Raw genomic sequence first — 25,687 nt, 5'->3', positions numbered from 1 at the left:
AAAATAATTGTGTTTCTGTATATCACGAATGAACAATCCAAAAAGAAAATTTAAAAAGTAATTTTTAATTTTACTTACAATAGAATCTTTAAAATTTTAAAGATTATTTAAATTTAGATTTATTTATGAATAAATCTAAAGAGGGAAGTGAAAAATCTTGTACACTGAAAACTGTAAAATATTGTTGAAATAAATTAAGGAAGATCTTAAGAAATGGAAAGACACCCCACATTCATGGATAGGAAGACTTAACCTTGTTAAGATGTGAATATTATTCAAAGCAACCTGCAGATTTGACACAATTTCTATCAGAATTCCAACAGCTTTTTCCACCAGGATTCATAGCATCATGATTCACAATAGCCAAAAGGTAGAAACTACCCAAGTGTTCATCAACAAATAAATAGATAAATGAAATGTGCTATATACACACTATGGAATATTATTCAGCCATAAGAAGAAATAACATTTTTATATAGGTTACAACATTCATGAACCCTGAAGACATTGTGCTAAGTGAAATAAGCTAGACGCAAAAGGATGAATATTGTATGATTCCACTTATATAAGGTACCTAGAGTAGACAAATTTCATAGAGACAGAAACTAGAATAGAGGTTACCAGCATCTGGAGACAGTGAGGAATGGAGAGTTATTGTTTAATGAATAAAGGGTTTATGTTAGGGATGATAAACATGTTTTGATTATAGATAGTAGCAATGGTTACCCAACACTGTAAATGTATTTAATACCACTAAATCAAACATTTATAAATAGTTAACATGATAAATATGTTATACATATTTTACCACAGTGAAAAGAAAGGGAAAATGCCTTAAGATCAAGAGCGCTAGCATCAGCTTAGACTTGGATCATATCTATGGCCACTCCTTGCCTGGGAACAGTGTTTGTTGGGTGGGAGTTAGGATTTGGTGATGGGAGTAAACTTGATGGGTGGCCCCATTCAGGCTGCCAAAATGGTGAAAAATTGTTTCCTCCAAAGAAAAATCAAGAGAAAAGTGAGGAAACAAAAGCAAATGTTTACTGCAGAGTTATTTGAATGGAGATTATTTCTTAGTATCCAGACACTACTAATCTCTTAAATTCTCAAGTGCATTAACAAAAGAATGAGTCAACTGACCCCAGCAAACATAATCTGTATTTGGTGATTTAAAATATCACTTGCCCTTGGCAATTTGACACGGGCCTCATTAAGTCACCTAGAGTGAGGGTCTTCTTACAGAAGGAATAAAAACCTGCTGTCCCCAAAATGACTGATTTCTGAAAAATTTTATTTGAATTTGTTTAACGGAAACAGACACTATCCATTACACTTTAGGCCTCACAACCCCTCTGAGATCTTATACTTGACTCAACTCATTCATTGGTGTGATCTACTTGGTCTACGTAGATTTTTAAGCAACCCTGGGCTTACGGTGAGTTGGCAAGCACGTGTGAGAAAGATCATGTTGTCTTAAGCAACTTTGATTCCAAGAGAAGGAGAGTAATATGAGTGCTCCAGTCCAGTCACCTGATGAGAGATTCCTGAAGGGTGAACTTGCATCTTCAAAGCATTGGAGGTAGAAGTAAGATGGGCAGAAGGATGTCCCAGAATCACCCCAGGTACTGTTCTCTGCCTGTCACACTTTCCAGGTCTTCTCTCAGCTCTTCTCTCACTTATTTTCTCCATAGCACTTATTACTCCTTTCAGTGGTATGTATTTATTTCATTACGGGTTTTTTTTCTCACGTAGGATGTGCCTAGAATAAGAGGAATTTTTTTCCACTGCTCTACTTGAAGTATCTAATACAGTTTAGGCACACTTAGCTAGCACAAAATAGGTGGACTATAAATATTTGGCAAAAGAATAAATTCAAATCCGTATTCTTAAAAATCAACCTTCTTAAACTACCTCCAACACCTCCCTCCTCCACAAAATGAAAAATATGTTAGAGTCAGAGGGTTTCATATGGTACTATCTACTGCCTTCTATTATAGCAGATGAACAGATACAACAAAAAATGTTATGTTTGTTCACTTAGATGTCTTTCCACTGAATTCTCAACTCTTCAAAAACAGGGAGTGTGAAAACTCAGTGAATATGTATGGAAGGGATGAAATAAAGCATGATTTGGGAAGTGAACTCTAAGAGTAAACAATAAAAAATAAACTTCAGGTAGAATGTAATGCTTTTCTTCTCTTGCTATCCATTAAATTCAAGAGAGTACATTGGTCCTGATTTGTTGCCCTAGTTATTTAAGCTTTTTGCTTCCAGCAGAGGATATCTAGATTAAAAGATAAAGGTTGAGATAAAGATGGATTGTAGAATGCCAAAAATAATTGTTACTGTCTTTTCAACAGTTCCAGTATAGTAGGATCTAAATTAATCCTGGATTACTAATATTTATTGTCAGTCATATAAGAGATAACACAAAGGCCATATTAAAATTCTTGATCTTTATAAACTTGCCTCCAAAGTTCAAGTAAGTTCGAGAATATATGGATAAAAGAAACACAAGCACATTTTTTAAAATGTTATTAAGAAAGCTGACTTTTCCCTAAGTTTCAAGAGGAATAAGTTTGTCATTCAGCAAATATAGAAAATTAATGTGTATGTATTCATCAACATATATATGTGTATAGAGTTTAATATTTTCCACATTATTTAATATTTATATATTTTAATATATTTATTTTAATATATTTAGTATTAATTATTAAATTCCTGTTTTCTCATTTTATTAAATATTCTTTAAAATTACAATTACTGTTTATTATTTCAATATTTGCATTATTCATTTATTCAGTCCCTTATTGTGGGGCTTTTACAACCTAATAGACTGCAAGAAACGTCCAGTAATCTCTACCTTTATTCGCGTTCCCCACCGTTTTTCAATGTGACTTTGAAGCTTCTCTTATCAAAAGATGCAAACTATTTCCCCACTCGTCTTTGATTAACAGAATGTGGTGGTAGTGACTGCATCAGATCTGAGCCTACACACCCAGAAGCCTTGCAGACTTCTACTTCCTGCCTTGGAATCCTGACAAGCCACTACCTAAGCAAATGTGAGCTACACTTTTAGTGATGGTTACATGGGATTAGATGAGAGACATGGGGCCCAGATTCCTGATTGCCCCACGTGACAGCTGACAAACACCCGGGAGCAGGGCTGCCCAGCTAACTTCTGCTGACTGCAGGTGAATGAACAAGCCCAGCCAGATAGAGAAGAAACAGTCAGCTGGGCCATAAACAACGTTTTGTAATAATCGTTTATTTATATGGTTTATATTTTGTTTCACTCTCATTTTTTAATGGGAATAGGACTTCTTTTATTGTGGTAAAATATACATAATGAAAATTTACCATTTTAACTAATTTAGCTGTGTAATTCAGTGGCATTCAATATTGTGCAATGCTCACAACTATTTTCAATTCTTTTCATTATTCCAAACAGAAACTCTATGCCATTAAGCAATAACTTTTGATTCTTCCCATCCCCAGCTCCTGGTAATCTCGATTCTACTTTCTGCCTATATGAATTTGCCTATCTTAGATACCCCACAAAAGTAGAATCATACAATATTTGTTCTTTTGTATTTGACTTACTTTACTTGGCATATTTTCAAGGTTCATCATGTTGTATTATGTATTAGACTTTTAGTTCTACTTATGGCTGAATAACATCCTATTGTAGATAAATAGATATAAAATATGGTAAATATATGTATATATAAAATTTATCTCTTCATTTGTTGATGAACCCTTGAGTTGTTTCTACCTTTTGCCTACTGTGAATAACACTGCTATGAACACTGGTATAGAACTAGCTGAGTGTCTGCTCAATTACTTTGGGTATATACGTAGAGGTTGAATTGCTGGGTCAAATAGTTATTCTATGTTGAACATTTCGAAGATTGCCAAAATTTTCCAGAGTCTGCATCATTTTATGTTCTCACCGGCAGTTCACAAAGATAACATTTTCTCCACATCCTTGCCAACACCTGTAATTTTCTATTTGTTTGATACTAGTCATGCTAGCGAGTGTGAAGTGGTGGTATCTCACTGTGGCTTTGATTTGCATTTTTGCAATGACTAATGATGTTGAACACTTTTTTTTCATGTGATTATTGATCATTTGTATATCTTCTTTGGAAAAACTGTCTATTCAAGTCTTTTGCTCACTTTTTAATTGGGTCATTTCTTTTGTTATTGAGTTGTAGGAATTCTGTACATATTCTGGATATGAATTTCTTTTTAGATATATGTTTTTTCTGTCATTCTGTTGGTTTTCTTGATAGTGTTCTATCATTACCAAGTGTCAATGCTAATTTTTAAAAATTTTGATGAAATATAATTTATTCATTTTTAAATTACTTGTAGTTTTATTACCATACTTAGAGACCATCACCAAATCTAAGGTCATGGTGATTTTTCCTTATGCTTTCTTGTAAAAATATTGTAGTTTTAACTTTAAATTCAGTTATGTAACTCTTCTAAACAATTTTTGCAAAGCGTGCATTCCTTAGTGTGTTTGGCCACTAAAGTTTCTGTTCTATTATATTTGTGATCAGCCTGACAAGCAGTTCTTTAGATGTCTAACTCCAAAATGAGAAAGAACATTAAAAAGATGCTGTCTCCTTAAATCTGACAGATATTCTCAGGAATTCTGCTTCAGCTGAGAGGACCAAAACAAAGGCAAGCATTTGGGCAGGTTCCTCAGGTAAGTGGTGCCACACCAACCTAAACACACAACTCCAAATGCTTAGAGGAGAAGGTCTCCACTGCCTGTCCTGGCACCAGACAGCAACTCCAAAATATGGGATGCTAACCCCACAACCTTGAAGGGGCTAAGAAATGGTAGATGATAGTGGGTTCTAGCATGAGCACGCTGGTGACTTACATGTGATCAGCAGCCTTTCCTTCCATTAAGCACTGCTCTGGCTGCTATAAGTGTTAGATCAGGTTCCAGAACTCCAGTGAAATTGATCCAAATCACTCTTTTCAGCTCAGTGATTTATTTGGGGGAGGAATCAATTTCTCCATTGCATCATAAAATTTTCTACTCTGCTATTGTGTGACATTATTCGTCTCACATTTTTAAATTAAACATTTTGAGATAACTGTTGATTCACATGAAGTTGAAAGAAATAATACAGAGAAATCCCATGTATTTATTTATCCAGTTTCAACTTCTGGTAGCATGTTGTAAAACTGTAGTGCAAAATTACAAGTGGAATATTGGCATTGGTACAGTCAAGATGCAGAACATTTCCATAATACAAGAATTACTCATGTGGTCTTCAAATAGCCACATCTACTTCCCTTTAGCTCTCAACCCTTCTGAACCCCTGGTAATTACTATTCTGTTCTCCATTTCTATAATTTTGTCATTTCATCATTTGACCATTATTCCACAATTTTCTCAACCTCAAAATAAGAATAATATTACTTACTTCCCAGTGTAACTTCACATAATGTACTTCAAATTTATTTGAGTACTTATCTTGCACATATTAAGTACTCCAATAAATGTTAGCTGTAATTATTGATGCCATTATTACTATAGTCAGAAACATAGCCTTAGGGTATCAATACCAGGGATAAAGTATTGTCATTGGAAAAAAGTTAAAGAATATGTATTTGGCTTTAACTTTTTCTTAACTAACTAGAAGGTATCCTCCATTATATCATAATATTTCTAAATCTTACTTTCTCCACATTTAGAATGGAAATAAGAAAGTTATTTTACATTCAATGTTTTTGTGGTGATTAAATGTACAATGTTTATATAGGTTGAACCAGTCAGCTTTCTTTCCCCTTTTATTATTCACTGACAATGTATGAGAGTTAAAGGTTAAATCTATTGTCAACCTACAAGGTTAAATCTATTGTCAACCTACAATGTACCCATTAGCAGAGGTACACAGGGAAGAACGTACTATACAACTCTTTAATGAAATTCTTACCCTTCTGCCTCAATGACAGAGAAGGACAATATTTTGAAAATGCTTATTCTACCTCTTCTATGCTTTTTCTGGGAAAGCAAGTTGGTACACCACCTTGGGAAGATTATATGTTAGGTCTATTGAATTAGGCCATTCTTGCTTGCTACAAAGAAATACCTGAGACTGAGTAATTTATAAAGAAAAGAGGTTTAATTGACTCATGTTTCTGCAGGCTGTACAGTAAACATGGTGCTGGCATGTGCTTGGCTTCTGGAAGCTTTTATTCAGGGTGGAAGGCAAAGTAGGGAACAGACACATCACATGGCAAAAGCAGGAGCAAAAGACAGTGACTTAGCGGGGAGGTGCAACACACATTTGTTTAAATGACCAGGTCTCATGTGAACTCTCATGATCCAAATCCTCATGATCCAAATACCTCTCACTAGGTCTATCTCCAACATTAAGAATTGCATTTCAACATGAAATTTGAGTGGAGATAAATATACAAATGATATAATTTCATCTCTGGCCCCTCCCAGATCTCATGTTCTTCTCGTGGTGAAAAATACCATCATGCCTTCCCAATAGTTCTTTAAAGTCTTAACTTGTTTTAATGTTAACTCAAAAGTCCAAAGTCTCATCTGAGATAAGGCAAGTCCCTTCCATCTATGAGCCTGTAAAACCAAAAACAAGTTCTTTACTTCTAAGATAAAATGGTGGTATAGGCAGTATAGGGTAAACATTGCCATTCCAAAAGGGAGAAGTCAGTCAAAATAAGGGGCTGTGGGCCCCACATGAGTTCAAAACCTACCATGGCAGTCATTAATCTTAAAGAGCCAAAATAATTTTCTTTGACTCTATGTCCCACATCCAGGGCACACTGGTGCAAGGGGCCGCTCCATCCCTGTGGCTTTGCAAGGTTTAGCCCCTCTGGCTGCTCTCACAGGTTATTGAGTGCATGAGGCTTTTCCAGGTGCAAGGTGTAAGCTGCCAGTGGATCTATCATTCTGCGATTCTTTCCTACAGCTCCAATAGGCAGTACCTAGGGGGGACTCTGTGTGGGGGCTCCAAACCCACATTTTCCCTCTGCATTGTCCCATTAGAGGTTCTCTGTGTGGCTTCAGCATGCTTCTGCCTGGGTACCCAGGGTTTCTCATACATCCTCTGAAATCTAGGTCGAGGTCAAGTCTCCTTAATTCATGCACTCTGCACACCCAGGCTTAATAATACATGGAAGTTGCCAAGGCTTATGGCTTGAATTTTCCAAAGTGATAGCTCTAGGTGTACCTGGGCCCTTTGAGCTCCAACTGAAGCTGGAAGGCCTGGGATCTCAGAAGCAGTGGTGTCCCAAGGCTGTGCAGGGCAGCAGGGGCCCTAAGCCATGCCCAGGAAACCATTCTTCCCTTCAAAGTCTCTGGGCCTGTGATGGGAGGGGCTGCTGTGAAGGTTCCTAAAATGCCTTTGAAGTCATTTCCATGATTGTCTTGGATATTAGCACTTGGCTTTCTTTTAGTTATGCAAATTTCTCTAGCCAGTGATTGTTCCACAGCATGTTTGAATTCCTTTCCCAAAAAGCTTTTTCTTTTTCTGCCACGGTGGCCACAAAAAACTTTTTCTTTTTCTGCCACATGGCCAGGCTGCAAACTTTCCAAACTTTTATGCTCTGCTTCCCTTTTAAATGCAACTTCCAACTTTAAGTCATTTTTCTGCTCCCGTATATGAGTGTAGCTCATTAGAAGCAGCCAGGCAACATCTTGAACTCTTTCCTGCTTAGACATTTCCTCTGCCAGATACTCTAAATAATCACTGTTTAGTTCAAACTTCCACAGATCCTCAGGGCATGAACAGAATGCAGCCAAGTTCTTTGCTAAGGCATAATAGGCATGACCTTTGCTCCAGTTCCCAATATATTTTTCATTTCCATCTGAGACCTCACTAACTATCAGCAATTTGGTCACAACCACTTAACTAGTCTCTCAGAAGTTTCAGACTTTCTCTCATCTTTCTGTCTTCTTCTGAACCCTCCAAACTCTTCCAACCTCTGTCTTTTTCTGAGTTCCAAAATTACTTGCTCATTTTCAGAAACATTTATAGAAATGCCCCCCTCTTGGTAGCACTTTTCTTCATTAGGTTGTTCTTGCATTGCTGTAAAGAAATAACTGAGACTGGGTAATTTATAAAGAAAGAAGGTTTAATTGGTTCATGGTTCTACAGGTTTTACAGGAAGCATAGTAGTGATATCTGCTGAGCTTTTGGGGTGACCTCAGAAGCTTACAATCATGGTACAAGGTGAAAGGGGAGCAGACACGTCACACAACAAAAGCAAGAGCAAGAGGGAGAGTTGGGGGGAAGGTGCCACATACACATAAACAACAAAATCTCAGGAGAACTCACAGCAAGAGCTGGCTTAGTATGGCCCAAGCCATTGTGAAGGATCTGCCCCTATGAACCGAACACCTCCCATTAGGCCCCAGTTCCAGAATTGAGGATTACTATTCAACATGAGATTTGAGTGGGGATGAATACACAAACTGTATCACCTATCAAAATGAAAAATCTACAAACTTGTATTTCTATGAATTCTATTTTCAGGTATTCATTATATAGACAGTTTTACAAGTATAAAAGAGTTATATTTTATTTTATTGCTTATTTGTAAGAGCTCTGTACATATTGTAGATACAAATCCCTTATCAGGTATATAATATGCACATGTTTTCTCCCAATCAATGAGATAATAAACATCCTTTTAACAAAAGTTTATTTCTATAAATTTAAGGGGTACATGTGTAATTTTGTTATATGAATATATTGCATAGTGCTGAAGTCTTGACTTTTAGTGTACCCATCACCCAAATAATGTACATTGTACTGATAAGTAATCTGTTATCTCCCTTCCTCCTTTCTAGCCCTAGCCTTCTGAGTTTCCAATGTCTATCATTCCACACTCTTTTGTCCATGTGTACACATCATTTAGCTCCTGCTTACAAGTGAGAACATGCAGAATTTGACTTTCTGTTTCTGAGTTGTTTGCCTTAAGACAATGGCTTCCAGTTCCATCCATTTTGCTGCAAAATACATTATTTCATTCTTTTATATGGCTGAATAGTATTCCATTGATTATATATACACAATATTTTCTTTATCCAGTCATCCCTCAGTGGACACTTAAGTTGATTCCATATCTTTGCTATTGTGAACAGCACAGTGATAAACATACAAGAACAGGTATCTTTTTTTTTTTTTTTTTTTTTTTTTTTTTTGAGGCGGAGTTTCGCTCTGTCTCCCAGGCTGGAGTGCAGTGGCCGGATCTCAGCTCACTGCAAGCTCCGCCTCCCGGGTTTACGCCATTCTCCTGCCTCAGCCTCCCGAGTAGCTGGGACTACAGGCGCCCGCCACCTCGCCCGGCTAGTTTTTTTTTTTTTGTATTTTTTAGTAGAGACGGGGTTTCACCATGTTAGCCAGGATGGTCTCGATCTCCTGACCTCGTGATCCGCCCGTCTCGGCCTCCCAAAGTGAGGAACAGGTATCTATTTTATATAATTATTTCTTTTCCTTTGAGTAGTTATCAAGTAGTGGGATTGCTGTTACATGCTAGTTGTATTTTTAGTTCTTTGAGAACTCTCCATACTGTTTTCCTTAGAAGTTGCACTAATTTACATTACCACCAACCCTTTTCTTTGCAACCTCACTAAGGTTGTTTTTGACTTCTTAGTAACAGCTCTTTTCACTGGTGTAAAGTGATATCTCATTGTGGTTTCACTTTGCCTTTACATTATGATTAATGATGTTGAGAATTGTTTCATTTGCTTGTTGATCATTTGTTTTCTTTTAAAAAATATATATTTATGGCTTTTGCCCACTTTTAAATGGGGCTATTTTGTTGCTGTTGTTGCTGGAGTTGTTTGAGTTCCTTGTAAATTCTAGATATTAGTCCCACATTGGATGCATAGTTTGCAAATATTTTCGCCCATTCTGCTGGCTATCTGTTCACTCTGTTCATTATTTCTTTTGCTGTACAGAAGCTTTTTAGTGTAATAAAGTCAAGTTCCATTTGTCTATTTTTGTTTTTGTTGTTTGTGCTTTTGAGGTCTTAGTCATGAATTCTTTTCTTAGATCAATATCCAGAAGAGTTTTCCCTTGGTGTTCTTCTAGTACTTTTCTAGTCTTGGGTCTCAAATTTAAGTCTTTAATACATCTTGGGTTGGTTTTTGTGTATCGTAAAAGATAGGAGTCCATTTTTTTTATTCTGCATATGGCAATCCAATTTTCCTACGATTTATTGAAAAGAATGTGTCCTTTCCCCAGTGTATATTTTTGTTAACTTTGTCAAAAATCAGTTGCCTGTAGATATCTGGTTTTATTTCTGGGTTCTCTATTCTGTTCCATTGATCTATGTGTCTACTGTTACACAAGTACCATGCTGTTTTGGTTACTATTGCCTTCTACTATAATTTGAAGTCAGGTAATGTGATGCCTTCAGCTTTGTTCTTTTTGCTTATGAATGCTTTGGCTCTTCAGGCTCCTTTTAGTTTTACATAAATTTTAGAATTCTTTTCTTCTAATTCTGTAAACACTGATGTTTGTATTTTTATATAGATGATATTGAATCTGTAGATGTTTGGGACAAGATGATCATTTTAGTTGTTTTTTTAACTTTTATTTTAGGTTTGGGGGTACATGTGAAGGTTTGTTACACAGGTAAACATGTATCTCCGGGGTTTATTGCACATATTATTTTTTCACCCAGGTATTAAGTCCAGTACTCATTAATTATATTTTCTGTTCCTCTTCTACCTCCCACCCTCCCCTCTCAAATAGACTCCAGTGTCTGTTGTTTCCTTCTTTGTGTTGATAAGTTCTTATCATTTCGCTCTCACTCGTAAGTGAGAACATGCAGTATCTGGTTTTCTGTTCTTGCATTAGTTTGCTAAGGATAATAACCAGCAGCTCCATCCATGTTCCCACAAAAGACATGATGTCATTCTTTTTTATGGCTGCATCGTATTCCATGAAGTATATGTACCACATTTTCTTTATCCAACTTGTCACTGATGAACATTTAGGTTGATTCCATGTCTTTGATAATGTGAATACTGCTGCAATGAACATTTTCACACCTATGTCTTTATGGTAGAATGATTTATATTTCTCTGGGTGTATATCCAGGACTGGGATTGCTGGGTCAAATGGTAGTTCTTCTTTTAGCTCTTTGAGGAATCAATGTACTGATTTCCACAATAGTTTAAAGGATCAGTATTACTAAAATAGCGTATTACCCAAAATAATGTACAGATTCAATGCTATTCCTGTCAAACTACCAATGATATTCTTCACAGAAGTAGAAAAAGATATTTTACAATTTACATGGAACCAAAAAAGAGCCCAAAATAGCCAAGGCAAAACTAAGAAAAATAAAAAACAAAGCTGAAGGCATCCTGTTACCTGACTTCAAACTACACTACAAGGCTACAGACTACAGTAGCCAAAACAGCGTGGTACTGGTATAAAAACAAGTATACAGACCAATAGAACAGAATAGAGAGCCCAGAAATAAGGTCGCATATCCACAACCATCTGATCTTTAACAAAGCTGACAAAAACAAGCAATAAGGGACTGAAATGTAAAACCCAAATATAAAAACCCTGGAAGACAACCTAGGCAATACCATCCTGGACATAGGAATGGGCAAAGATTTCACAGCAAAGACACCGAAAGCGATAGCAACAAAAGCAAAAATTAACAAGTGGAATCTTATCAAACTGAAGAGCATCTGCACAGCAAAACAAACTATCAACAGAGTACACAGACATCCTACAGAATGAGACAAAATATATGCAAGCTATGCATCTGACAAAGATCAAATATCCAGCATCTATAAGGAACTTTAACACATTTACAAGAGAAAAACAAACAACTCCATTAAAAAGCAGACAAAGAGCATGAACAGAAATTTCTCAAAAGAAGACAGACACGCAGACAACAAGCATATTTTAAAAAGCTCAGTATCAGTGATCACTAGAAAAATACAAATCAAAGCCACAATGATCATGTAACGATAGCAATTCTTCCGTCCCATAAGCATGGGATATTTTACCATTCGTTTGCGTCATCTACAATTTCCTTCATCAATGTTTTGTATTTTTCCTTGTAGAGATCTTTAACCATCTTGGTTTCTAGATATTTTTGTTGTTGTTGTTGTTGTGGTTAAAAACAGAATTATCTTCTTTATTTGATTTTAAGCTTTATAGTTATTGGTGTATAAAAATTCTACTAATATTTGTATGTTGGTTCTATATCCTGAAAACTTACTGAATTTTTAAAATCAAATCTAAGATATTTTGGTGGAGTCTTTAGGGTTTTTTAAATGTAAGATCACATTGTCAGCAAATAGAGATCATTTGACTTTCTCTGTTTCCAATTTGGTTATCTTTTATTTATTTCCCTTACCTGATTGCTCTGGCTAGGACTTTCAGGACTATGTTGAATGGGAGTAATGAAATTGACCAAACAAGATAAGGACGTCCTTATCTTGTTTTAGTTTTTAGGGGGAATTCTTTCAACTTTTACCCATTCAGTGTGATGTTGGCTGACGGTTTATTGTGTATGGCCTTTATTATGTTGAGATATGTTCCTTCTATGCCTAGAAGGCAATACCAAAAGGAACTGTAGAAATGATATAAAAACAGTGAAATTTAAAAACATTCCCTGAATGACCATTGAGTCAATGATGAAATTAATATGGAACTTAAAATAATTTTTAATTATTGAATGAAATGAAAGCATAACATACCAAAATATTTAGGATACAGCAAAAGCAGTACCAAGTGAAAAGTTTATAGCATTTTGTGATGCCTACATGAAAAACACAGAAAGATTACAAATTAACAGCCTAATGTCACACCTCAAGGAACTAGACAAACAAAAATGAATCAAATCCAAAGCTAGCAGTAGAAAAGAAATAACAAAGATCAGAGTGGAACTAAATGAAAATGAGACCAAGGAAATAATGCAAAGATTTGTGAAACCAATAGTTGATTCTTTAAAAAGATAAAATTGGCCAGGCACAGTGGCTCACGCCTGTAATCTCAGCACTTTGGAAGGCCAAAGTGAGTGGATCACAGGGTCAGGAGATCGAGACCATCCTGGCTAACATGGTGAAGCCCCGTCTCTACTAAAAACACAAAAAATTAGCTGAGTGTGGTGGTGGGCGCCTGTAGTCTCAGCTACTAGGGAGGCTGAGGCAGGAGAACGGCATGAACCCAGGAGGTGGAGCTTGCAGTGAGCTGAGATCATGCCACTGCATTCCAGCCTGGGTGATAGAGCAAGACTCTATCTCAAAAAAAAAAAAAAAAAAAAAAGATAAAATTGATAACTCACTAGCTGGACTAACCAAGAAAAGCAAAGAGAAGATCCAAATAAACACAATCAGAAATGAAAAAGAAAACATTACAACATATATCACAGAAATACAAAAGATTATCAAAGACTTCACAACTATACATGCACAAACTAGAAAACCTAAAAGAAATGGATAAATTCTTGGAAACATACAAATGCCAAGATTGAACCAGGAACAAATAGAAATCCTGAACAAACCAATAAATAGTATTGAGATTGAACTAGTAATAAAAATCTCCCAACAAAATAAAGCCCAGGACCAGATGTATTCACAGCATAAGTTCTATCAAATGTACAATGAAGAACTGGTACCTTCTGAAACTATTTCAAAAAATTCAGGAAGAGGGAATTACTTCTAATTCATTCTAGGAAGCCAGTATCATCCAAGACAATGATATAACAACAACAACAAAAAAACTGAAAATCAATATCCTTGATGAACATAGATGCAAAAATTCTCAACAAAATACTAGCAACCAAGTCCACCAGCATATCAAAAAAATCAAGATCAAACTCATGATGAAGTGAGCTCTATTCCAGGGAGGAAAGAATGCTTCAACCTACAAAAATCAATAAATATGATTCATCACATAAACAGAAAATTAAAGACAAAAACTGTATGATCATCTCAACAGATGCAGAAAAAGGATTTGATAAAACTCAGCATCCTTTCCTCCATGATACAAACCATTTACTTTTAACATGAATCTTTATATTTAAAGTAGGTTTCTTATAGATCACATATAATTGGGTTGTTGTTCTTTTTTTATCCACTCTGACAATATATGTCTTTTAATTGGTGTAATGTGACCAGCCACATTTAAAGTAATTATTGATATAGCTGCATTAATATCTACCATATTTGTAGCTGTTTCCTATTTGTTGCACTTTACCTTTTCCTTTATTTTTTTTTTGGTCTCGCTTTAATTGAGCATTTTATGTAATTCCATTTTATCTCTTCCTTCAGCATATCAGTAATGGTACTAACAAAAAACTTACTACTTTTCCTAAAGTTTCCAATATACATTTCTAACTAATCTAAATTTAACTTCAAATAACATAACATCACCTCACATGTAATGTAAGTGCCTCATAATAATATTCTCAATCCTTCCCTCCTGTCCTTTGTGAATTGCTTCATTTCTTTTACTTATTTATGTTATTATAACCTAATGCATTGTTACTATTATTGCTTTAAACAAAGTTACCTTTCATAGCAATTAAAACCAAAAAATGAAATATTTTATTTTACCTTCATTTATTCTTTCTCTGATGCCCTGCCTTTCTTTATGTAAGTCCAATTTTCTGACATCATTTCTCTCCTGCTCAAAGATCTTTTATTATTATTATTATTATTATTATTATTATTATACTTTAAGTTCTAGGGTACATTGCATAATGTGCAGGTTTGTTACATAGGTACACACGTGCCATGTTGGTTTACTGCACCCATCAACTCATCATTTGCATTAGGTATTTCTCCTAATGCTATCCCTCCTCTAGCCCCTCACCCACCAACAGGCCCCAGTGTGTGATGTTCCCCTCCAAATATCTTTTAAATGTCATGCACAGCAGATCTGCTGGTTACAAGTGCACTCAGCTTTTGTCAGATAAAGTTATTATTTCTCTTTAACTTTGGAAGGATAATTTTCACTGGATATAGAACTCTAGGCTGGTGTTTTGTTTCCTTTCAACACTTTAAATATTTCACTCCACTTTGTTTTCGCTTGCATTGTTTTTGACAAAAAGTCTGCTATTCCTTTTCCTATTCCTGATCAGTAGGTATTTAATTTCTCTGACTTCTTTCAAGGTGTTCTCTTTGTAAGGCCTCTGAGTCCAAGCCTGCAGGTATACATCCAGATGGCCTGAAGCAACTGAAGAATCACAAATCAAGTGAAAATGACCAGTTCCTGCCTTAACTGATGATATTAGCTTGTGAAATTCCTTCTCTCGAACAATGAATCTCAGGAACCCCCCCACCGAGCACCTTGTGACCCCCACCCTCAGCCCCTGCCTGCAAGAGAACAATCTCCTTTGACTGTAATTTTCCACTACCTACCCAAATGCTATAAAACTGCCCCACCCCAACTCTCTTTGCTGACTCTCTTTTCAGACTCAGCCCACCTGCACCCAGGTGATTAAAAAGCTTTATTGCTCACACAAAGCCTGTTGGTGGTCTCTTCACACAGATGGCATGACACTCTTGACTTTGATTTTCTGCACTATGAATATGATAAGAAGGGTATATATTTGTTGTTGGTGGTGGTGTTTGTTTCATTGCTGCTGTTGTTGCTTTTTGTATTTATTATGCTTGGGGTTCTCTAAACTTTCTGTATCTGTGATTTGGTGTCTATCATTAATTTTGGAAAGCTCTTTGTTATTTTGTTATTTTGTCTTTCATTGTTTCCTTTAATTTCGGAAAGCTCTTTGCTATTATTACTTCAATGCTTGGGGTTCTCTAAACTTTTTGTATCTGTGATTTGATGTCTTTCATTCATTTTGGAAAGCTCTTTGTTATTTTGTTATTTTGTCTTTCATTGTTGCCTTTAATTTCGGAAAGCTCTTTGCTATTATTACTTCAATGCTTGGGGTTCTCTAAACTTTTTGTATCTGTGATTTGATGTCTTTTATTCATTTTGGAAAGCTCTTTGCACTATTACTTCAAATATTTTTTTCTGTTTGATTCTGTCTTTCTTTTCCTTTTGGTATTCCAAAGTTTCTCACAGTTCTATAATCTTGTAATTATATCTCAGTCATTTATTGGACATGTGTCTTAGAGCTGAGACCTTCCTATGTGTTTCTCAAATGGTGTAGCATTTCCTCCCCTTCTTTCTAGCTGCAACATTTCCACTTTATTTCCTTGAAGCCCCCAAAACCTGTTGGCCATATTTTTCCCTTCACGTGTGAGACAGGAAGAGAAGAGTGGATTGGATTGAGAAAAATGCCTTTTCTTAAACTGCAATGCGTCTTTACACATTCTCTTCTTCTGGAAGGCAGCTCTTTGTTATGGAGAACACTCTAGGTATGTTTCACAATTTTGATTCTTCCCCATTCTATGCCACAGTCAGGAAAGGGTCTTTCTTGGATCTTTACTTTGAGGATATGATAGGATTCCTTGAGATAGAGCCCATGCACGTATGAGATTTCCTAAAACTGTGGTCCCCAAAAGACTCTCCCTCTCATGCTATTACATAGTTAGCCTCCATCAGTTTGCTAAAATTGCAATTTCAGTATCTTTACAGGGTATATGGCTCCATTACATTCTGCTCCAGTGTTGCTGTATTTTTCTGATTGTACCTGTCTCTAGATTTCAGATTGCAATTTTCCCTGTGACCTCAGTTTTCTGATAACTAGCATAAAACAAAAGTCATTTTTCAGAATTTTCAGCTTTTTCTTATTGTAGGCTTGGGAGTAAGAACTTCAAAGCTCTTACATTTTGGAGCTAAAATTGGAACTCCCATGCATGGGGTTATGATAAATAGTAATCATTCATCTTCAAAACCACTAATATCAACTTGGCCAAAAATATGCTTAAGAAAAATTTTTCTTTTTGTTAATATCAGACCCTGTAGGGTTCTTAGCTCTTTCTCATCCCTGCAGCTAAAGACATGTGGTCGTCTGTTCCTATACCAAACACTATCAGTTAAGATGGAGATTTCAGGGGCCTTGTTTTTAGGTACTACTGAAATCAGTCCTTCTTTAGCTATTAGTCTGTTTTGGGCCTAATTTCCAGATTCCTAATTCTTGGGATTGTTTTCTCCAACTGAGGAATTCTTCACCAAACAAGAGACTTGTTTTTTCATTTCCTAATCTGATGATTTCCTTTTCTGTCACCGTTTTTAAGATTTAATTCTTGCCTCTAAACTCCAGCTAAGTGTTGCCTTTGGAGCCTAATCCTTGTATCTCTGGAAGTCAGTGTTTCCTACCTATACCCATACGGAAGGGAACAAATTATGGTAAACCGCAAGCACTAGTAGCATTTACAACAGTTGCTGAAGATCCTCCATAGCTCCCAGCCTTCCATTCTGTTTCAGGTCAGCCTGCCTCCTGATGCTGGATGTGCTCCTCCTCCCTGACCTTTATAAGGGCTCGTGGAATTGAGGGCTGCACTGGAGCCTACCTCTGCTTTTATGGAACACACTGAATCTACTAATGTCAGTTTTCTCACTAAAAGCAAGATCTCAATTATGTAAATAGTACAGGCCTTCAAACATCTCATTCACTGGTGATTTCAGGTAGTTGAATCTAGGATACTGAGGGAGACAGAGCGTGATCAAGCTTGTTCCTTAACTGGCCAGATAGTTAATTCAGTTCAGTATCTGCTGTGCATAGACAGGTATGTATGGTTGTACATAATTCCTTATTTTTGCTCCTAAAAGTCAATCATTGTAAGTAACTAGTTATATACATTTAGTGCTAGCACACACACTTTAAGTTATAGTCTTTACAAAAAGAATAAGCTGTGCTTGAATTATGCTTCAAGCACTAACTTTGTGACCTTAGCTAAATCACATAAACCCCACATATCACTTTCCTTAGTCTTAAATAAAGACAACACACAGTGAGTGCTCAGGAAATACCAACTCCTCTTTACTCCCGTACATACTGCTCAGCCTGAATGTTGCATCTTCTGGGCCTTGCTCACTTTTGCCAATGCAGGACTTGCTACAAACACATGTGTTCATGAATGGTCTGTCTTTTCAAAAACCTTCCTTATATGCCTATCACGCTGGTATTTTTTTAAGCTAGTCTGTCCCTGAAAATTCACAAGCTCATACCTGCCTGTTGAAACTATGTCCTTGCTTCACATTCTAACTCAAGATCTAACTGTGATAAAATATTTTTCACTCTCACTACCCACGTTGTTTTACACATCTACACTAGTGTCTGTCAACTTTGCAAACAGAATACACTTATATGTAAACCTCTTTCCCTAAACTGTGAACCTATAGAGTGCCAACCATTTACAATTAGTGTCAATGTGGAATTTTGTTTTCAACAGATAGTGGGTAAATTAAATGTTTTATCAAATAATGATCACTGCAACTGAATAGCAGATATGTCAACATTTCCTTTTAAACTGGAGTACATTTATCTCCATTACAGGGACTGTGTGGTCTAACCTTTGAAAACACTGTGCATAGCATTGAACCATGAAGTAAACATTTATTAATCAATTTTGAGGCCTTAGTGTATTTCATAATTTAAATTGGTATTCTGATCAAAAGAAAATAAGAAAATGGTGGAACAAAAGTTTTAGAGAAAAAGGGTAGGGAAAGAAGAAAGAAGGAAGTAACAAAAGGAAGATTCCTAGCCCTATAGCAACAAATATCCAGCAGGTGCTGATTTTTTTTTTTTTTTTCCAGAAAAGAAATAGAATGCTACAGCATAGTCAGTTTTGAGAAAAGGCTAACCAACAACAACAACAACAAATCATAGGCATGCTCAGATTGCACATGCACAGAAAAATGTTGGAGAGAAACCATTGAAATAGCTCACTGGTCCTCTTGTGTTGCTGCTTATCTGATTATCTGAGGTCAAGAGAACTGAGGACAACAAAGGAAATTAGGTCTTCCATAGTTCTCATTAAATGCTGGAGGAGTCTGACTACTGCTGAGCTGAGCACTTCAGCGGCTTTGGAAAAGGAAGTGTTGTTACTTATTTCACCACCTTCATTGTGCTGGAGGAAATAAGAAATAGCTCTGAGACTAATAATAACAGAAACGCATCCACAGCAGCAGAGCCCAGTTGCACTTCCTAAAGGCAGTATAAATAATTAAGTGTCTCTACAGGCAAGCCACTAGGAAAAAAGGAAAAAGAGCTGCAATTGCTGATGTGGTTTCACCCCAGTCCTGCCCATGTTTCTTAACAGGAAAGGGAGTTGTAATGCCAATAATAAAATCTTAGAGCTGGAAAGAACATTTATTTGTTCATTTACTCAGCCATTATTGGACACTTATGATAGATTAGTCGTTATGTTACCTACTGAGAACTTGGATATCACCCACTTCTATGTCTTCAGTCTTTGAGTGAAGAGCTATCTATATGGTGAGTCCAAAAGTGCACAAGAGGAAACCTGGCTTGTCCAAACCAAGGGCTATAACTTAGTTTCCTAACTCCCCAGCAAAAATAATTTCAATTAGGCTCCACTTGAACTCTTAAAAATGTGGCTTGTGAATTACTTGATGAATAAGTTTACTTTCTTGATTATATTAAGCACAAAAAGGAAGAGAAACACAATTACAATATTAAAATTGTTAAAGGCATCTCACCAAGGTGCTTCTTCTGAGAACTCCATGTCTCCATTGCTTATTTGAAACCTTTATTTTGCTTGGCCTCTGGGTCCCACTGCTTCTGGATTTTACCTCTTACCTACTGACTGCTCCTTCTTTTTTACTTTTTCTGTATGCTCTCCATCGTCCTGACCTCTTTAATTTGAATGCCTTAGGACTCAGCCCTTTGGCTTCTCTTTGCAATCAGTGCACACACCCTAGATTTACCCATCCAATGCCACAGCCTTAAATAACATCAATACTCTTCTGATGGCTCTCAAATTAATATATTTTGCTCTGACCTCCCTCTTTAATTCTACATTTAATTCTATGTATATCAGAGTGTCTATTTGGCAGCCCCAGTGTGATGTTCCTCTAGAATCACAACCTTAACGTATGTAAAACAAACTCTTCTCACCCTACCCCTCGTCAAAAAAATCTATTTTTTATATACCTACCCATTCAGGAAAAGGAAACCTTCTTCTTTCATTTGCTCAGGTAAAACACTCTGGGTAACCGGTTCCTCTAATTTCTCTATTTCCTATATTCAATCCATCGGCAAATTTTACAACTGTAACTTTGAAATAATACACACAGCATCCAATCACTTCTCTACAACTCTGTCGCTGCCGCTCTGGTCTAAGCACCATCATGTCTCACCTGGATTATTGTGACAGTCTTCTTAATGGTTTTTCTGCATTTCCTTTTTACTCCACTGCAGTCTATGCTTCTCAGAGCAGCCTAAGTCACTCCCCTGCTCAGAATGCTCCAATGCACACTACATTCCATCAAAGCCCTAACTATTGCTAAAATAACCCATTGTCACCTTTATTCCTGCTACCTCTCAAGTCACATGCCCTATCCCCTATGCCTTCTCCAACTGTCCCTCTGATGCAGCTATCAAGTCCCATGCTGTTCCTCAAACATAGTAAGCACACCCTCTCTTAGGGTATTTGCATTATCTATTCCCACTGCATGGAAGGCTTCATTTTTAGCTATGTAACCGCACGGTTTATCTTCACAGAGATCTTGGCTAACGCTAGTACCTTTTCACTCTATGGTCCTTTCCTCTGCTTTATTTTTCTCTTTGGTACCTTTCACCATCTGATCCATACTTTTTTTGTTTGTTTGTTTTCCCCTCAAGAACATAAGCACCATGAGAATAGGAATGTCACTTTATTTATTTATGTTTCCGTTTACATAAGTGCATTGGCCCCAGAAATCTAGACTTCTAATTTTAGAGGCCATTTTTTCCCCTCCAGTTTCAAAAAAATTGCACTTCAAAATTGTAATACTTTGTGAAAAAAGGAAAAAGATTAAAAATTATGGGTCTAGGGTCAAGGCAATGGTGGAAGATAAAAAGGAAAGATGTTACATTCATTGGGGAAAAAGGTTGGTCTTGAAGAAGAAAACAATGGGGATGTTGAATGAAGTAAAAAAACAACATTGGCCGGGCACGGTGGCTCATGCCTGTAATCCCAGCACTTTGGGAGGCAGAGTTGGGTGGATCACAAGGTCAGGAGTTTGAGACCAGCCTGACCAACATAGTGAAACCTCGCCTCTACTGAAAATACAAAAATTAGCCAAGCATGGTGGTGCACGCCTGTAGTCCCAGCTACTCTAGGGGCTGTGCCAGGAGAATCGCTTGAACCCAGGAGGCAGAGATTGTGGTGGTGAGCTGAGATTGCGCCATCTCATTCCAGCCTGAGCAGCCAAGCAAGACTCCAATTCAAAAAAAAAAAAAAGTCTAGGAAAAAAGGACAATATTCCAACATAAATGTTAATATAATTATTTCCATGAGGCAGTAATTGGAATAATCAAGGGAAATGACTCAGAATGAATGCAGTCATGCCTGTGTGACACCATGGCTCATGCTTGCAATCCCAACTATTTGAGAGGCTGATAGAGGCGTTTGAGGCTGTAGTGAGCTATGATGGGACCACTGCATTCTAGCCTGAGCAACATCATGAGACTCCATCTCTTAAAAAAATAAATAAATGAAAATGACAAGGATAATTGGTTTACCACTTTTGATAAAATTCCCTGGGAATTTTCTTCTAATGACATTAAGTATACTAGAGTTACTCCTATTTGAAGGAATGATACAAAATTATTATTATTTATAGGCAACGTGATGGGAAAACTTGAGTCATCTGAAAACTATTTGAATCAACAAAAAACATTCAAGGCAGTAGCTTTGTAAAGAATAATTACCCAGTTCATTTTCTACACTTCAGCTATAACAAGATAAAAAATTTATGAATAAAGCTTAATTCTCATAATGATAAAAACTGATTTAAAGGAATACATAGTAATGTATTTACCAAAATAATTGTTTAGGAATTATATGGGGAAAATTACAAAGAGAAATTATGGCTTGAGAAAAATCTCATTAAAAACTCATATTGTAGAAAAGAAAAACTAAATATTGATATAATATCAGATCTCCTAAGGTTAATATACACATTAATGTATTTTCCCACAATGAGTCTGTAATTACCCTATAATGAACTTAAATACTTTAGAAATAGAAAAACTCATATCTAAATATTAGAAGTATTGAAGGCATTTGCAAGATTAGTCAACTGTTAACCATATGTCCCATGAATTGGTAGAATGAATAGCTTAACAAAAAATTATACAGGAAAAATTGTGTAATAAAAATATCAGGGATAAATAAAAACTGAATCTTAACAACTGTACTTCAAACAAAGGAATTTTCTTCAGATAACATATTTTACTTTGAATACAGATTATTAGTGGCCACTGATAAAGAAACAGTTTATATTTCACATATATATTAGTCATCTGTGCTACAGTAATAAGCAGTCCATAATCTCAGTGGCTTATAACAAGGGTTTTGGTATGAATATGTGCTCCTCTAAAATTTATATTGAAATGTAATACCCAAAGGTGTGGCCTTTGGGAAGTGATTATGTCATGAGGGCTTCACCTTCACGAATAGGGTTAGCATCATTTTATAAGGGCTGTATGTTAAAGGGAGCATGCTCTTGCCTTTCAGTCCCTTCCATCACATGAGGACACATTCTTCATCCCCTCCAGAGGATGCAGCAACAATGCATTATCTTAGAAAGAGACAGCAGCCTTTACCAGACACCATGCCTGTTGGTGCATTGATCTTGAACTTCCCAGCCTCCAGAACCATAAGTAAGAAATTTCTATTGTTTATCAATTAGTCGGTCTGAAATATTTTATTACAGAAGCATAAATAAATGAAGACAACAACAAATCCTTATTTCTCATGCAGGTTGCCTGTCAGTAGCTGCAGAATGGCTGCTATGGCTCTTCTCCATGGATCCAAGTTGAATGAGCAGACCCTCTTTGGAGAATGTCATTATCTGGAGGAGAACAAGAGTCTAGTGGGAAATTCCACTGCCTCTTAAAGCTTCAGCTCAGACTAACGTAGGCCTCATCTGCTTACATTTTGTTGGTCAAAGCAGGTCATAAGGCAAGCCCTAATACCTGAGTCAGGGATAAGTACTCCTTCCAGGGTGAGGGCGGACACTGCAGGTCACATGGCAAAGAGAGCAGATGTATAATTCTTTTACAAAGAAGATGAGGCAGAATGATTGGGGATAACGATATAGCCTACCATCGTATGTCTATCTGTCCTGTTTAAGATGGGAGTTAAGCTCTGTCAAAACATTTCTATAAAAATTTCCAAGAAGATGAGGGTAAAACCTCTTGTAAAAACATTTTGACTAGAAAGCTTTGTTTTATTTCCATAAATTTTGGCTCTATCATTTACTATTTTTGTCACTCTGGGTGTGTTACTCAAATTCTCTGAGCTTCAGTTTGCTTATCTCTAAAGCAGTGGTAAAAATGCTAGTCTTTCATGTTTGCAAAATGCCTAGAATTAAGGATATTAGTGTTTATCTCACTGCACTATTTTGAAAGAGCTGGTGTTACCCTGCCTTTGTAGCAGTTTTATATTTCAGAGGATATTGTCTGACTGTTTGGGCTTCCCCATCCCGAGTCTCTCTTTATAGTGCCTACTTTATTTTAGGAACTACACAATATTTTCACTACACAATATTTTCATTTCTAGAAATTGTACCACTGATCTGTTCTTATAAGTGTAAATATGCAAGGGTAAAAACTGTCTATTGCTATGTTGTCTTGCAATGGGTACCTAATAAGTCACAGGTTCCAGTGTTTCTTTACGGTGAAGGCTGGCCACCTCACAACCATCCTAGCTACAACTTCAAAGACTAAAATGATTGATTACTAATAATCTGTGTTAACAAAACAAAAATAACACAGAAAATAAAACAAAACAAAATGCTAAGTATTATGGCACAACCCTGCTAAAAACCTTCAATGACACTGATTTGCTTTCTTTCTTTTTTTTTTGAGACGGAGTCTCGCTCTATCGCCCAGGCTGGAGTGCAGTAGTGTGATCTCGGCTCACTGCAAGCTCCGCCTCCCGGGTTCACGCCATTGTCCTGCCTCAGCCTCCCAAGTAGCTGGGACTGCAGGCACCTGCCACCACACCTGGCTAATTTTTTGTATTTTTGGTAGAGACAGGGTTTCACTGGGTCAGCCAGGATGGTCTCGATCTCCTTACCTTGTGATCCGCCCACCTCAGCCACCCAAAGTGCTGGGATTACAGGCGTGAGCCACCGCGCCTGGCCCCTGTTTTGCTTTTAGACCACATAACCAGTTAGCATCTGGTCCCTATTTCATCACAGCCTGATAGATTCTCCCAGAAGACCCAGGACTTTTCTTACACAGAACTATACGCATGTATATTTCTTTGTGAGATTTTGTTTAATAATTTTTTCTCACTTGGCATTAAGCTATTTGAGGGCAGAAACTATCTCTGTTTTTATTTCTACACTGTGGTTTTGGCAAATAAAAAGCCTAATACATGGCACTCAGTAACTACTTACTGTCTGAGTGAACTCACAAGAGGCTAATTTCAAGCTTGGTAAACAAGCTTCTCTCTTGCTCTGTGCCTCACTTTTTTATCAAAGCATAGTCTGCCCTGAAAGGTTTGTTTTTACTAATCTATGTTATTTTTTAATGACCTGAACCCTACAGATACTTATTCATCTCATTGATTTATTAAATTTAACATATGCATATTGAGGGCAAAATGTGTTCTTGGTATAATAGGAAATAATGTATACATTTTTTTCATTCTCTGCTCATTTAAAACCATTTAATTAGAATATGAAAGCAGTCATATGTACATGTGTAATTACATGAGTAATTATAGTGGGTTCCTTAGTGACACAGAAATGTATTTCTCTCTTGAAATACATAGAGGAAAATTAATATAGACAGGACAAAATGGAAGGGAGCAGCAATATTAAATAAGAGCAATTTCACAAGGTATTTTCCAGATAAGCATACATTATTGGCCTTGATTTATTTTAAGTGTGTGTACTTTGAGGAAATTGAGATGAATATAGATGAAATGCTAAGCTAGCCAATGAATCTTTTAGAAAATGGAATTAGCAATGCTATGCAATCTGTCTTTAAAAATTATTAATCTTGGATGGCTTTCAGAGTTCATGGCTTGTGTAACTGCCTGTGATCTTTCAAGAAATCATTTATATGACCTTGGGTATATCCCTTTTTTTTGTTGTTGTGTCTTGGTTTCCATATTTTTAAGATTAGAAAGTTGAATGATCAATTAGATTTCTTCCAACTCCCTTATTCTTTACTTGTATTTTTCCCCCTTACATATTTTGAAAACTTATTTTGGCCTTCAGTGGCTTCTGTGACTCAACCTTCTTGTTCTGCTGGCATTGAGTCTAGACCCTGGCAGTGCTATGGGGAATGTGACATTGGTGTCACCTGAATGCTGACCAGTCCAGCTTTATTGGTGGCACTATGATGTATCATTCATCTTGGTCACAGAAATTAATGAATTGAGGGCGTTTTCATAATCAGACTCATTCTAAAGTAGTTTAATCCAAGTTAAATGGTAAAGCTTTGTATTACTTCAGTCAGGCTTGGGGGTAAGTATATCCTGTTCAGTTGCCATACAGAATGAAACGTTGAAGGAAAGATGTTAAATGGTGATATGATATTTAGT

At 36.5% G+C, this 25,687-nt stretch overlaps 1 long non-coding RNA gene across 1 annotated transcript; it reads left to right on the top strand.

Moving 5' to 3' along the window:
- Nucleotides 1-4,654: 4,654 nt before the first annotated feature.
- On the top strand, nt 4,655-24,107 carry LOC126961359 (uncharacterized). The gene is made up of 3 exons (XR_007728279.1): nt 4,655-4,720; nt 22,643-22,788; nt 22,889-24,107. It is a non-coding gene; the product is annotated as an uncharacterized LOC126961359 (long non-coding RNA).
- The last annotated feature ends 1,580 nt before the right edge of the window (nt 24,108-25,687 follow it).

This window comes from Macaca thibetana, chromosome 8, assembly GCF_024542745.1.
Source record: "Macaca thibetana thibetana isolate TM-01 chromosome 8, ASM2454274v1, whole genome shotgun sequence".
Taxonomy (NCBI): Eukaryota; Metazoa; Chordata; class Mammalia; order Primates; family Cercopithecidae; genus Macaca; species Macaca thibetana.
Note: the sequence above shows the minus strand (reverse complement) of the source record. Positions and strands in the feature narration are given on the sequence as shown.